The 15,582-nt window shown below is 64.3% G+C and overlaps 1 non-coding gene across 1 annotated transcript; it reads left to right on the plus strand.

Annotated features, from left to right (window-relative positions):
• The first annotated feature begins 7,715 nt into the window (after window positions 1-7,715).
• Window positions 7,716-7,834, plus strand: LOC123664308. Its single transcript, XR_006744798.1, has one exon. It is a non-coding gene; the product is annotated as a 5S ribosomal RNA (ribosomal RNA).
• Window positions 7,835-15,582: the final 7,748 nt, after the last annotated feature.

Consider the following 15,582-nt stretch of genomic DNA (forward strand, 5'->3'; position numbering starts at 1 on the left):
GCGGCGGTGTGAGTGGCGCTGAGACGGCGCGGTGACGTGGGGGTCGGTTTTTCCTTCCCCCACGCGGAGGACGGGGTGGGCGGGTTCGCTCGCCCGCCCTAAGGCGTGCGAGGGCGCTTTCTCGCGCCGAGGCTGCGGTCGGCTGGAGGGCCTAGACTGCGGCCACCCTGGCCTTTGTCGGCTTCGTCGGGCTGACATTGTCCGCCCCGGGCTAGGTGCCTGGTGTCGCGCAACGCCGGGCTAGGCCTGGGGCGCTGGGGCGGCGCGGGATTGTACCCACAGGCGCAATGCGGGCGGGGGGTGTCCCCCTGCCCGCGGGGGGGGCCACGCGGGCGATGGGTCGGGGGATTCGTCGTCCGACTTGCACGGTCCCCCCAAGGAGGGGAGGGCGCGCTTCGTGTTCGAGTGCGTCCTCCGAGGTGCTTTGCACCGCGGTGGGCCCGAAAGGGCAGGCGCCGGCGGGGTTGCGAAAGAGCTGAATAGCGTCCTTGTGACCCCGCCACATTGGCGTACGGCAGAACACACGTGGTGGTTTTTATTCAGTAAGAGTCTGAATCCCCTCCGAGCCCCCCCTACCGGAGGGTGTCCATGACGGATTTTCCCCACGTTAAAAAAAAAAAAAAAAAAAAGGTTAGGTTAGGTTCCCAGGCCTTTGGAGCCTAGGCCCCAGACTTAGGTCTGGGACCTAGGCCCCAAGGGGAGGAGTTCCTGGACTTCTACCTGGGCGCGTCCCCCGTTTGGCGGATAGGGGAGTGTCGCCGCAGTCGAATGACTGCAGGCGGTAGGGGTCTACGGACCCCCGCGGACCAACACCAGGCGAGGCGTCCGGGTCCCGCTCTGGTCTTGTACTGGAGTGGTCCTGTGATCGCACATTGCGCCACGAGGGAGCGCGGAGTTTGCGTGGAATGGCCTAGCCTTTCACGCGGCGCCGGAAGAGAGGGCGCGGAGTGGGATGTGGACCTTGGCGGTCCCCCCGGCACTAGAGGGCGGGGTGAGCGTTATTTATTTATTTATTTATTATTTTATTTATTTATTTTATCATCATCGCTCGCCCCCCTTGGTGATTTGGTGAGTCTGGCGCTGCGAAGGCGCGGAGAAGCGGGGTGGGGATTTTCCCCCCTGCTCCGAGTGGACGGGCGACCTCGGCGGCGGTGACCCCGCCGTCGGGTAGAGTGGGCGGGTTTCCCGTCCGCTCTACGCCTCATAATCTCGTAACCCCGTGCGAGGTGTCGTGGTCATGTCTCGCGGCTTCGTGCGGGACCGAGGGTCTTGCCTTAACCGGCCGGACCACGAGGAAGAAAACCTCTATAAAAAATTACCCCGAATCCCAAGCGGCGACGCAGCGCGAGGGGATGCATGGCTGATGGGTAGTTCAGTCTCTACTGCGATCCCCGGCTCTGCAGCCCCGCCGAGGCCAGAGTGGGGTTACGTGAGGCTTGCCCAGGTACAGGGGGTGTTACCTCGGGTCGACCACCCTTTCCCCCATTCTCGTGGGAATAAACATGACTTCAAAAAACTTATTAAACTATGATGGTGTGGAGGAGGAAGTGGAGGAGAGGCCCGAGAAGGGTGGAGTGGACGTAGTGCCCGAGAAGGGCGGTGAAGACGTTGGGCCCGAGAAGGGCGCAGTTACTGACGGGGCGAGACAGCCGCGAGTTGTCCTCACGCGTGTGGACAGCGTCGGCTCTCTCTCCTCGGTCGACGGGAGGTTTTGGGGGGCGGGATCAGATTCCGACGACAACATGTCGTTGGGATCTTCCCGCCGCCGAAAGCCCTTTAGAAAGAGGATCCTCTCTCCGGGCTCGTCGGAGGAGGAAAATGAGAGGAAAAGGGCGACGCCTGGCAGAGGCCGAGGTCGACCGGCTACAACCGGCCAATACGTCGGACTGGCCGAAGCCAAACGTCGCCCTAACGACGAAAAGGAGCGGGAACGGAAAATCCAGGCGGAGAGCGAGCTGGCCGACATTGCGCGTGCGGTCCAATCCAGGACAAGCTCGCGTCAGTCGGACATGTCGCTCAGCGACGACGCCGGAAGATGTGGAGACGCGCTTTCTCGAGCGGAAGGTTACCTTGAGCTTCTGCAAAAGGTGACCGGAAGCTCGAGAAACCTTAAGGGCACTTACATCAAGGCCCTTAAACAAGTGCGTAAAGGTATGAAGGAGGTGGTGGAGGAACTCGCCAATCGCAACGCGACTGACGAGGTCGTCCACCTCAGGGCGTTGGTTGCCGAACTCCGAAAGGAGAAGGAAGAGTGGAGGGCTAAATTTAACGCCCTGGACGAAAAAATGGATAGATTCATGCTGTCGCAGACTGCGGCGCATAAATCTCTGCGTCCCGACGACTGGGACGAACGTGAACGCTCTCTCGCGTCCAAACTGAGCGACATGCTCAACGCCTCGATCGACGCCAAGATCGAGGCGTTGAGCGACCGGCTCTTACCGGCCAAAGCGCAGCGTGTCGCTCTGGCCCCAGCTTCCGAGCCGGCCGACCAGGCGGCGGTCACGACGTTGACCCCGCTAGCGAATCCGGCTCCGAAGAGGGGGAAACCAAACGGACGGAAGAGTAAGAAAAAGAAGGGTAAGACCGCGAACGCGGTCGAGACTCCGGCAGCAGCGCCGAAACCTGCTGCGAAACCGGCGCCCGCGACTTCTGCCGCGCGGGAGACCTGGTCTACCGTCATCGGACGGAAGGCCGGGAAGCCAGGCAAGGCTGCGGCTGCGGCTGCTTCGAAAGAAGCGAAGCCGAAAAAGAAGTTGCGTGCGCCGTCTTCGGCGGCGGTTTCGATAACGCTGCAGCCGGAGGCGAAGAACAGAGGCGTCACGTACGCCTCTGTAATCAAGGAGGCCCGCAGCAAGATAGACCTCGATGGTCTGGGAATCCAAACGCTCAAGATCCGAACGGGCGCGACGGGTTCCCGGATCATCGAGGTCCCTGGAGCGGAGAAAGGCGAGAAGGCCGACCTTCTCGCCTCGAAATTGCGAGAAGTCCTCGGCACGGAAGCCGTCAGAGTGCAGCGGCCTTCGAAGAGGGTCGAGCTGCGGGTCATGGGGCTCGACGACTCCGTCGTCGCCGAGGAGGTCACCCGAGCACTGGCCGCGGAGGGTGGGTGTCAGCCGGACGACGTGAAGGCTGGCTCCCTCGCCCCCAACGGCTCGCTCTGGGTGAGCTGCCCGGTGGTCGCGGCGCGAAAAGTCGCCCGTGAAGGACGATTGCGCGTCGGCTGGACCACGGCGAGGGTCCGGCTGCTCGAACCGAGGCCGCTGAGGTGCTTCCGGTGCCAGGAGACTGGGCACGTCGGCGCGAAGTGCACTCGCGAAGTGGACCGCAGCGGCGCCTGCTACCGCTGTGGCGAGTCGGGCCACAGACTTCGCGAGTGCAAAGCCGAACCGAAGTGCGCCATATGTGCGGCGGCCGACCGGCCCGCCAACCACAGAATTGGCGACAGGAGGTGCCCCGACTACAACAAGGGAAAGAAAAAGACCAACAAGAGTGGCAGGCGCAAAGACAGGCCCGTAAAGGCTGCCATCGTCGACGCGCCGGCTGCTAAGCCAGTGGAGGATTTAATGGACGCCGATAATTAATGGCGTCCATTAAGTTCTTGCAGGCCAATGTGAACCACTGTGCCAGAGCTCAAGATCTGCTGATCGAGAGCATGGCACAGTGGGGCATTAAGATCGCGATAGTGGCGGAGCCCTACGCGGTCCCCGATCGCGGCGATTGGCTGGGCGGCCTGGACGGGTCGGTCGCGGTGATCGCTCCGGCCTCTGCGGGCTTCGTGGACGTCCGGAGGGGGAGCGGATACGCACTCGGTACGATGGACGGAGTGGCCGTCATCGGCGTGTACGCTCCCCCGAGCCGGAGTCTCGCCGACTTCGAGGCAATGCTCGCGGAGATCGGGGCGTCGATCGCTCTGCGGCCGCACCGTGCCGTTCTGGTCGCCGGCGACTTCAACGCCAGGTCGGTGACCTGGGGGGCTCCGGCGACTGACGCGAGGGGCGCGATCATGGAGGAATGGGCGGTGGCAACGGGCCTCACGTTGCTGAACCGGGGCACGAGGAACACCTGCGTGCGAAGGAGCGGTGGGTCCATTGTGGACGTGACTTTCGCGTCCCGAAACCTCAACAACCGCGTCCGGGGTTGGAGAGTCTTGACCGACGTCGAGACCCTCTCCGACCACCGGTACATTCGGTTCGACGTCTCCTCGTCGCGTTCGAACGCGTCCGACTCGAGCGTCCCGATCGGCACCGGCCCGCGCTGGGTGCTGAGTCGGATGGATGCGGAGATCGCCGTGGAGGCTGCGATAGTGGAGGAATGGATCCGCCGACCTTCGGAACCGGCCCTTTCCGTCGACGAGGAAGCAGAGGGCATCCGCGAATCGCTGGCGCGGATCTGCGACGCGGCGATGCCGAGGGCGAGGCCGTTCCCGCCGAGGCGGCACTTGTACTGGTGGCGTCCGGAGCTCCGCGACTTGCGCGAAGCCTGCGTGAGATCGCGCCGCCGATTCACCAACTACAGGCGGAGGCGAAGAAGGGACCAGGCCGCAGAGGACGGCCTGTACGACTCCTACCGGTCCGCCTGCAAAGCGCTGCAGGCGGGCATTGCACGCGCTAAGGAATCGTGCTGGGACGAGTGGCTGCGAACTCTGGACAGAGACCCGTGGGGCAGGCCGTACCGGGCGGTGCGGAAGAAGCTCCGTCCGTGGGCACCCCCTCTGACCACGAGTCTGCAGCCGCAAATCTTGCAGCGCGTAGTCGAGTCCCTCTTCCCTCATAGGAACGAGTGGAGCCCACCGGCTATGGGCGTCGCGGAGCCGCGTCTCGCGGAGAGCGGGATCCCCCCTGTGACCGAGGCGGAGCTCGGTGCGGCCGTCGCGAGGCTCAAATCTAAGCGCACCGCCCCGGGCCCGGACGGCGTGCCGGGAAAGGTGCTGAGCCTAGCGACGGGTAGCATGGGTGGCAGAATTCGGGCCCTGTTCGACAGGTGCCTGGAGCAGGGCCGGTTTCCCCAGGTGTGGAAGACGGGCAGGCTCGTCCTGCTGAAGAAGGACGGACGGTCGGCCGAACAGCCTTCGGCCTATCGACCGATCGTGCTCCTCGACGAGATCAGTAAGGTGTTCGAGCGCGTCCTGGCGACTCGAATTCTCGAGTCGATGAACCCGGGATTGCACGAGGCGCAGTATGGATTTCGTCGGGGGCGGTCGACCGTCGAGGCCATCGCCCACCTCAGGGACCTCGCCGAGTCGGCGGTCTCCCGGGGTGGAGTGTTGTGGGCGGTCTCGCTGGACGTGACCAACGCGTTCAACTCTCTGCCCTGGGAGACGATGAGGGTGGCGATGGGATACCACGGTATCCCGCGCTACTTGCGTAGGCTCATCGGAGCTTACTTTGCGGGAAGGGCGGTAGAGTTCCCGATAGGCGGCGGCGGTCTGTCGAGGCGGTCCATGTCGTGCGGCGTTCCGCAGGGTTCGGTCCTCGGACCGCTCCTGTGGAACATCGGCTACGACTGGGTGCTCCGCGGTGCCACGTTGCCGGGAGTGTCGGTCATCTGCTACGCAGACGACACTCTCGTCACCGTTCGCGCCGGCGGGCACCGCGAGGCGGGCCTCCTCGCCACGGCCAGCGTCGCGCAGGTGGTGGCCAGGATTCGGGCTCTCGGGCTGGAGGTCGCCTTGCAGAAGACGGAGGTCCTGGCCTTTCACGGGCCGAGGGCCGCTCCTCCGCCCGGGACGTCGATAGTCGTCGGGGGTACTTCGATCGCCGTCGGGTCGACGATGAAGTACCTGGGCATCGTTCTCGACGGTCGCTGGAAGTTCGACGAACACTTCCGGCGGCTGACCCCGAAGCTTCTGGCCGCCGCCGGAGCGCTCGGGAGTCTACTGCCCAACCTAGAAGGGCCCGCCGACAAATGCAGACGCCTCTTCGTGGGCGTCGTGCGTTCGATGGCGTTGTATGGCGCTCCGATCTGGGCGGGCGCTCTCTGCGCGCGGAACGTGTCGCTGATTCGCAGGCCGCACCGCGCTATCGCGCTGCGGGCTGCGAGGGCGTACCGCACGGTGTCCTACACCGCATCGTGTCTCCTCGCCGGCAGCCCCCCGTGGGAACTGGAGGCCGAAGCTCTCGCGTCGGTCTTCTGGCGCGTGACGGAAGCGCGCCTGAGGGAGGAACCGCCTCGTCCGCAAGAGGTCGTGCGATGGAGGAGAGAAGCTCGCGACGGCCTCTTCCGGAAGTGGTCGGAGAATCTCGAGGACCCGAACGTAATTACGAGTCGGGGGCTGGTGGCGGCGATTCGGCCCGTTCTGCGCGGCTGGGTCGATAGGCGACACGGTGCGATGTCGTTCCACTTGGCGCAGATGCTGACCGGGCACGGCTGCTTCGGTCGCTATCTGTGCCGAGCGCTGGGGCGGGAGCCGACGTCGGAATGTCACCATTGCGACGCCGGCGCCGAGGACACGGCGGAGCACACGCGCGCGGTCTGCCCGGCGTGGTGCGAAGAGCGCGCCGCCCTGTCGGCGGCCATCGGAGCGGATCTCTCGCTGCCGGCCGTGGTCTCGGCCATGGTCGGCAGCGAGGAGAACTGGAGCGCCGTCTCCTCCTTCTGCAGCGCCGTGATGCTGCGGAAGGAGGCGGCGGAGCGGGAGCGGGAACGGGATCCGAACTCGCTTCCGTCTCGTCGCGGTAGACGCGGTCGGCGGCGCAGGGCCTACCTGGCCAACCTGCAGCCGCCGCCCCCGTAGTTTGGATCAGCGGGCGATAGGTCGGGGGATCTATCGACCGCATCGCACGATCCTGAGGAGGACGGAGAGAGGCGATCTTATGTGTTCAAGGGATCCTCTCTCGGGTCGCTGTCGCTTTTGCGGCGACGACGACGGGCCCTAGTCTGGGCAGGCGCCGGCGGGATCGCGAAAGAGCTTTGTGTCCTCGCGATCTCGCCACAAGCGCATAGGCGGAACACACGTGTGGTTTTTGTTCAGTAAGAGTCTGACTCCCCTCCGAGCCCCCCCAACCGGAGGGTGTCCATGAAGGATTTTCCACACGTAAAAAAAAAAAAAAAAAAAAAAAGGTTAGGTTAGGTTCGGCGGTAGACCGTAGCAGACTCTGCTACAGGTGCGGCCTCGAGGGGCACTTGGCCCGCACATGCACTAAGGCGCCGAATTGCGCGGTCTGTGCCGCTTCCGGCAGACCGGCGTCGCATGTGATGGGGGGACGGAATTGCCGTCCCCCTAAAGCCAATCGGAAAGTGGCCGCGAAAGTGGCCACTCCCGCTCAAAGGAGAGAAAGCCGTCAGGCAACTGAGGAGGCTGCGCCAATGTCTCCTTAGCGTGTGGGAGTGGGGGTTAAACCCCCCACTTGCCGGGCTGGCGGGCGACAGATAAAGGGGTATCTGTCGTCCGCACTAGTCGGCCCAGAGGAGGAAGACGCACTTCTTGTGTTCGAGTGCGTCTTTCGGAGAGCTGCGAAACTCTCCGCGACGGGCCCGCAAGGGCAAGCGCCGGCGGGATTGCGAAAGAACAATGTGTCCTTGTGATCCCGCCACATTGGCGTACGGCAGAACACACGTGGCGGTTTTTATTCAGTAAGAGTCTGACTCCCCTCGGTGTCCCCGCGCCGAGGGTGTCCATGAAGGATTTTCCCCCACGTAAAAAAAAAAAAAAAAAAAAAAAAAAAAAAAAAAAAAAAAAAAAAAAAAGGTTAGGTTAGGTTAGGTTCCCAGGCCTTGCCAACGTCTATACCACGTTGAATACACCGGTTCTCGTCCGATCACCGAAGTTAAGCAACGTCGGGCGCGGTCAGTACTTGGATGGGTGACCGCCTGGGAACACCGCGTGACGTTGGCTTTTCATTCTTTTCCCAGGCCTTTGGAGCCCAGGCCCCAGACTTAGGTCTGGGACCTGGGCTCCAAGGGGAGGAGTTGCTGGACTTCTACTGGGCGCGTCCCCCGGATGGCGGATAGGGGAGTGCTGCCTGCGGTTTCACGACTGCGGGCGGTAGGGGTCTTCTTCGGATCCCCGCGGACCAAAACCAGACGATGCGCTCCGGGTCCCGCTCTGGTCTAGCACTGGGGTGGTCCCGCGAGCGGGGGTGTGTTGGCGCGGAGGCGCGGCGGTGTGAGTGGCGCTGAGACGGCGCGGTGACGTGGGGGTCGGTTTTTCCTTCCCCCACGCGGAGGACGGGGTGGGCGGGTTCGCTCGCCCGCCCTAAGGCGTGCGAGGGCGCTTTCTCGCGCCGAGGCTGCGGTCGGCTGGAGGGCCTAGACTGCGGCCACCCTGGCCTTTGTCGGCTTCGTCGGGCTGACATTGTCCGCCCCGGGCTAGGTGCCTGGTGTCGCGCAACGCCGGGCTAGGCCTGGGGCGCTGGGGCGGCGCGGGATTGTACCCACAGGCGCAATGCGGGCGGGGGGTGTCCCCCTGCCCGCGGGGGGGGCCACGCGGGCGATGGGTCGGGGGATTCGTCGTCCGACTTGCACGGTCCCCCCAAGGAGGGGAGGGCGCGCTTCGTGTTCGAGTGCGTCCTCCGAGGTGCTTTGCACCGCGGTGGGCCCGAAAGGGCAGGCGCCGGCGGGGTTGCGAAAGAGCTGAATAGCGTCCTTGTGACCCCGCCACATTGGCGTACGGCAGAACACACGTGGTGGTTTTTATTCAGTAAGAGTCTGAATCCCCTCCGAGCCCCCCCTACCGGAGGGTGTCCATGACGGATTTTCCCCACGTTAAAAAAAAAAAAAAAAAGGTTCCCAGGCCTTTGGAGCCCAGGCCCCAGACTTAGGTCTGGGACCTGGGCTCCAAGGGGAGGAGTTGCTGGACTTCTACTGGGCGCGTCCCCCGGTGGCGGATAGGGGAGTGCCGCCTGCGGTTTCACGACCGCGGGTGGCAGGGGTCTTCGGATCCCCGCGGACCAAAACCAGACGATGCGCTCCGGGTCCCGCTCTGGTCTAGTACTGGGGTGGTCCTGCGAGCGCGGGTGTGTTGGCGCGGAGGCGCGGCGGTGCGTGTGGCGCTGAGACGGCGCGGTGACGTGGGGGTCGGTCTTTCCTTCCCCCACGCGGAGGACGGGGTGGGCGGGTTCGCTCGCCCGCCCTAAGGCGTGCGAGGGCGCTTTCTCGCGCCGAGGCTGCGGTCGGCTGGAGGGCCTAGACTGCGGCCACCCTGGCCTTTGTCGGCTTCGTCGGGCTGACATTGTCCGCCCCGGGCTAGGTGCCTGGTGTCCCGCAACGCCGGGCTAGGCCTGGGGTGCCGGGGCGGCGCGGGATTGTACCCACAGGCGCAATGCGGGCGGGGGGTGTCCCTCTGCCCGCGGGGGGGGCCACGCGGGCGATGGGTCGGGGGATTCGTCGTCCGACTTGCACGGTCCCCCCAAGGAGGGGAGGGCGCGCTTTGTGTTCGAGTGCGTCCTCCGAGGTGCTTTGCACCGCGGTGGGCCCGAAAGGGCAAGCGCCGGCGGGGTTGCGAAAGAGCTAACAGCGTCCTTGTGACCCCGCCACATTGGCGTACGGCAGAACACACGTGGCGGTTTTTATTCAGTAAGAGTCTGAATCCCCTCCGAGCCCCCCCTACCGGAGGGTGTCCATGACGGATTTTCCCCACGTTAAAAAAAAAAAAAAAAAAAAGGTTAGGTTAGGTTCCCAGGCCTTTGGAGCCCAGGCCTCAGACTTAGGTCTGGGACCTGGGCTCCAAGGGGAGGAGTTGCTGGACTTCTACTGGGCGCGTCCCCCGGGTGGCGGATAGGGGAGTGCCGCCTACGGTTTCACGACTGCGGGCGGTAGGGGTCTTCGGATCCCCGCGGACCAAAACCAGACGATGCGCTCCGGGTCCCGCTCTGGTTTAGTACTGGGGTGGTCCTGTGAGTGCGGGTGTGTTGGCGCGGAGGCGCGGCGGTGAGTGTGGCGCTGAGACGGCGCGGTGACGTGGGGGTCGGTTTTTCCTTCCCCCACGCGGAGGACGGGGTGGGCGGGTTCGCTCGCCCGCCCTAAGGCGTGCGAGGGCGCTCTCTCGCGCCGAGGCTGCGGTCGGCTGGAGGGCCTAGACTGCGGCCACCCTGGCCTTTGTCGGCTTCGTCGGGCTGACATTGTCCGCCCCGGGCTAGGTGCCTGGTGTCCCGCAACGCCGGGCTAGGCCTGGGGTGCTGGGGCGGCGCGGGATTGTACCCACAGGCGCAATGCGGGCGGGGGGGTGTCCCCCTGCCCGCGGGGGGGGGCCACGCGGGCGATGGGTCGGGGGATTCGTCGTCCGACTTGCACGGTCCCCCCAAGGAGGGGAGGGCGCGCTTCGTGTTCGAGTGCGTCCTCCGAGGTGCTTTGCACCGCGGTGGGCCCGAAAGGGCAAGCGCCGGCGGGGTTGCGAAAGAGCTAATAGCGTCCTTGTGACCCCGCCACATTGGCGTACGGCAGAACACACGTGGCGGTTTTTATTCAGTAAGAGTCTGAATCCCCTCCGAGCCCCCCCTACCGGAGGGTGTCCATGACGGATTTTCCCCACGTTAAAAAAAAAAAAAAAAAAAAAAGGTTAGGTTAGGTTAGGTTAGGTTCCCCCCCCAGGCCTTTGGAGCCCGGGCCCCAGACTTAGGTCTGGGACCTGGGCTCCAAGGGGAGGAGTTGCTGGACTTCTACTGGGCGCGTCCCCCGGGTGGCGGATAGGGGAGTGCTGCCTGCGGTTTCACGACTGCGGGCGGTAGGGGTCTTCGGATCCCCGCGGACCAAAACCAGACGATGCGCTCCGGGTCCCGCTCTGGTCTAGTACTGGGGTGGTCCTGCGAGCGCGGGTGTGTTGGCGCGGAGGCGCGGCGGTGCGTGTGGCGCTGAGACGGCGCGGTGACGTGGGGGTCGGTCTTTCCTTCCCCCACGCGGAGGACGGGGTGGGCGGGTTCGCTCGCCCGCCCTAAGGCGTGCGAGGGCGCTCTCTCGCGCCGAGGCTGCGGTCGGCTGGAGGGCCTAGACTGCGGCCACCCTGGCCTTTGTCGGCTTCGTCGGGCTGACATTGTCCGCCCCGGGCTAGGTGCCTGGTGTCCCGCAACGCCGGGCTAGGCCTGGGGTGCCGGGGCGGCGCGGGATTGTACCCACCGGCGCAATGCGGGCGGGGGGTGTCCCCCTGCCCGCAGGGGGGGCCACGCGGGCGATGGGTCGGGGGATTCGTCGTCCGACTTGCACGGTCCCCCCAAGGAGGGGAGGGCGCGCTTCGTGTTCGAGTGCGTCCTCCGAGGTGCTTTGCACCGCGGTGGGCCCGAAAGGGCAAGCGCCGGCGGGGTTGCGAAAGAGCTAACAGCGTCCTTGTGACCCCGCCACATAGGCGTACGGCAGAACACACGTGGCGGTTTTTATTCAGTAAGAGTCTGAATCCCCTCCGAGCCCCCCCTACCGGAGGGTGTCCATGACGGATTTTCCCCACGTAAAAAAAAAAAAAAAAAAAAAAAGGTTAGGTTCCCCCCGGGCCTTTGAAGCCTAGGCCCCAGACTTAAGTCTGGGACCTAGGCTCCAAGGGGAGGAGTTCCTGGACTTCTACCTGGGCGCGTCCCCCGTTTGGCGGATAGGGGAGTGCTGCCGCAGTCGAATGACTGCAGGCGGTAGGGGTCTACGGACCCCCGCGGACCAACACCAGGCGAGGCGTCCGGGTCCCGCTCTGGTCTTGTACTGGAGTGGTCCTGTGATCGCACATTGCGCCACGAGGGAGCGCGGAGTTCGCGTGGAATGGCCTAGCCTTTCACGCGGCGCCGGAAGAGAGGGCGCGGAGTGGGATGTGGACCTTGGCGGTCCCCCCGGCACTAGAGGGCGGGGTGAGCGTTATTTATTTATTTATTTATTTATTTATTTATTTATTATTTTTATTTATTTATTTTATCATCATCGCTCGCCCCCCTTGGTGATTTGGTGAGTGTGGCGCTGCGAAGGCGCGGAGAAGCGGGGTGGGGATTTTCCCCCCTGCTCCCAGTGGACGGGCGACCTCGGCGGCGGTGACCCCGCCGTCGGGTAGAGTGGGCGGGTTTCCCGTCCGCTCTACGCCTCATAAGCTCGTAACCCCGTGCGAGGTGTCGTGGTCATGTCTCGCGGCTTCGTGCGGGACCGAGGGGTCTTGCCTTAACCGGCCGGATCTAGAGGAAGAAGACCTCTATAAAAATTACCCCGAATCCTAAGCGGCGACACAGCGCGAAGGGATGCGTGGCCGACGGGAGGTTCGGTCTAACTGTGTCACCCCCTTAAACATGGATACGTGCATTAAAACATTATTAACCCAGGAGGGTACCGGCGCCTCAGGCAATGGAGAATCCCTTCGCGCTTCGGCGCGCAGCCCTGTCGAATCTGGGATGGGCAAATCACGTGTTTGTGTTTCGGAGCTTTCCGGTTCCGACGAGAGGCCCGAGAAGGGCGGAGTTGAGGTAGTGCCCGAGAAGGGCGGAGTGGACGTAGTGCCCGAGAAGGGCGGTGAAGACGTTGGGCCCGAGAAGGGCGGAGTTACTGGCGGGGCGAGACAGCCGCGAGTTGTCCTCACGCGTGTGGACAGCGTCGGCTCTCTCTCCTCGGTCGACGGGAGGTTTTGGGGGGCGGGATCAGATTCCGACGACAACATGTCGTTGGGATCTTCCCGCCGCCGAAAGCCCTTTAGAAAGAGGATCCTCTCTCCGGGCTCCTCGGAGGAGGAAAATGAGAGGAAAAGGGCGACGCCTGGCAGAGGCCGAAGTCGACCGGCTACAACCGGCCAATACGTCAGACTGGCCGAAGCCAAACGTCGCCTTAACGACGAAAAGGAGCGGGAACGTAAAATCCAGGCGGAGAGCGAGGTGGCCGATATGGCGCGGGCGGTCCAATCCAGGACAAGCTCGCGTCAGTCGGACATGTCGCTCAGCGACGACGCCGGAACATGTGGGGACGCGCTTTCTCGAGCGGAAGGTTACCTTGAGCTTCTGCAAAAGGTGACCGGAAGCTCGAGAAACCTCAAGGGCACTTATATCAAGGCCCTTAAACAAGTGCGCAAAGGCATGAAGGAGGTGGTGGAGGAACTCGCCAATCGCAACGCGACTGACGAGGTCGTCCACCTCAGGGCGTTGGTTGCCGAACTTCGAAAGGAGAAGGAGGAGTGGAGGTCGAAGTTCAACGCCCTGGAAGAAAAAATGGATAGATTCATGCTGTCGCAGACTGCGGCGCATAAATCTCTGCGTCCCGACGACTGGGACGAACGTGAACGCTCTCTCGCGTCCAAACTGAGCGACATGCTCAACGCCTCGATCGACGCCAAGATCGAGGCGTTGAGCGACCGGCTCTTACCGGCCAAAGCGCAGCGTGTCGCTCTGGACGCGAGGAAGGACAGAGAGGCCCCAGCTTCCGAGCCGGCCGACCAGGCGGCGGTCACGACGTTGACCCCGCCAGCGAATCCGGCTCCGAAGAGGGGGAAGCCAAACGTACGGGAGAGAAAGAAAAAGAAGGGTAAGACCGCGAACGCGGTCGAGACTCCGGCGGCAGCGCCGAAACCTGCTGCGAAACCGGCGCCCGCGACTCCTGCCGCGCGGGAGACCTGGTCTACCGTCCTCGGACGGAAGGCCGGGAAGCCAGGCAAGGCTGCGGCTACGGCTGCTTCGAAAGAAGCAAAGCCGAAAAAGAAGTTGCGGGCGCCGTCTTCGGCGGCGGTTTCGATAACGCTGCAGCCGGAGGCGAAGGACAGAGGCGTACGTGACGCCTCTGTAATCAAGGAGGCCCGCAGCAGGATAGACCTCGATGGTCTGGGAATCCAAACGCTCAAGATCCGAATGGGCGCGACGGGTTCCCGGATCATCGAGGTCCCTGGAGCGGAGAAAGGCGAGAAGGCCGACCTTCTCGCCTCGAAATTGCGGGAAGTCCTCGGCACGGAAGACGTCAGAGTGCAGCGGCCTTCGAAGAGGGTCGAGCTGCGGGTCATGGGGCTCGACGACTCCGTCACCGCCGAGGAGGTCACCCGAGCACTGGCCGCGGAGGGTGGGTGTCAGCCGGATGACGTGAAGGCTGGCTCCCTCGCCCCCAACGGCTCGCTCTGGGTGAGCTGCCCGGTGGTCGCGGCGCGAAAAGTCGCCCGTGAAGGACGATTGCGCGTCGGCTGGACCACGGCGAGGGTCCGGCTGCTCGAACCGAGGCCGCTGAGGTGCTTCCGGTGCCAGGAGACGGGGCACGTCGGCGCGAAGTGCACTCTCGAAGTGGACCGCAGCGGTGCCTGCTACCGCTGTGGCGAGTCGGGCCACAGACTTCGCGAGTGCAAAGCCGAGCCGAAGTGCGCCATATGTGCGGCGGCCGACCGGCCCGCCAACCACAGAATTGGCGACAGGAAGTGCCCCGACTACAACAAGGGAAAGAAAAAGACCAACAAGAGTGGCAGGCGCAAAGACAGGCCCGTAAAGGCTACCATCGTCGACGCGCCGGCTGCTAAGCCAGTGGAGGATTTAATGGACGCCGATAATTAATGGCGTCCATTAAGTTCTTGCAGGCCAATCTGAACCACTGTGCCAGAGCTCAAGATCTGCTGATCGAGAGCATGGCACAGTGGGGAATTAAGATTGCGATAGTGGCGGAGCCCTACGCGGTCCCCGATCGCGGCGATTGGCTGGGCGACCTGGACGGGTCGGTCGCGGTGGTCGCTCCGGCCTCTGCGGGCTTCGTGGACGTCCGGAGGGGGAGCGGATACGCACTCGGTACGATGGACGGAGTGGCCGTCATCGGCGTGTACGCTCCCCCGAGCCGGAGTCTCGCCGACTTCGAGGCAATGCTCGCGGAGATCGGGGCGTCGATCGCTCGGCGGCCGCACCGTGCCGTTCTGATCGCCGGCGACTTCAAGGCCAGGTCGGTGACCTGGGGGGCTCCGGCGACTGACGCGAGGGGCGCGATCATGGAGGAATGGGCGGTGGCAACGGGCCTCACGTTGCTGAACCGGGGCACGAGGAACACCTGCGTGCGAAGGAGCGGTGGGTCCATTGTGGACGTGACTTTCGCGTCCCGAAACCTCCACAACCGCGTCCGGGGTTGGAGAGTCTTGACCGACGTCGAGACCCTCTCCGACCACCGGTACATTCGGTTCGACGTCTCCTCGTCGCGTTCGAACGCGTCCGACTCGAGCGTTCCGATCGGCACCGGCCCGCGCTGGGTACTGAGTCGGATGGATGCGGAGATCGCCGTGGAGGCTGCGATAGTGGAGGAATGGATCCGCCGACCTTCGGAACCGGCCCTTTCCGTCGACGAGGAAGCAGAGGGCATCCGCGAATCGCTGGCGCGGATCTGCGACGCGGCGATGCCGAGGGCGAAGCCGTTCCCGCCGAGGCGGCACTTGTACTGGTGGCGTCCGGAGCTCCGCGACTTGCGCGAAGCCTGCGTGAGATCGCGCCGCCGATTCACCAACTACAGGCGGAGGCGAAGAAGGGACCAGGCCGCAGAGGACGGCCTGTACGACTCCTACCGGTCCGCCTGCAAAGCGCTGCAGGCGGGCATTGCACGCGCTAAGGAATCGTGCTGGGACGAGTGGCTGCGAACTCTGGACAGAGACCCGTGGGGCAGGCCGTACCAGGCGGTGCGGAAGAAGCTCCGTCCGTGGGCACCCCCTCTGACCACGAGCTTGCAGCCGCAAATCTTGCAGCGCGTAGTCGA

This window comes from Melitaea cinxia, chromosome 21 (assembly GCF_905220565.1).
Source record: "Melitaea cinxia chromosome 21, ilMelCinx1.1, whole genome shotgun sequence".
NCBI classification, from domain to species: Eukaryota; Metazoa; Arthropoda; class Insecta; order Lepidoptera; family Nymphalidae; genus Melitaea; species Melitaea cinxia.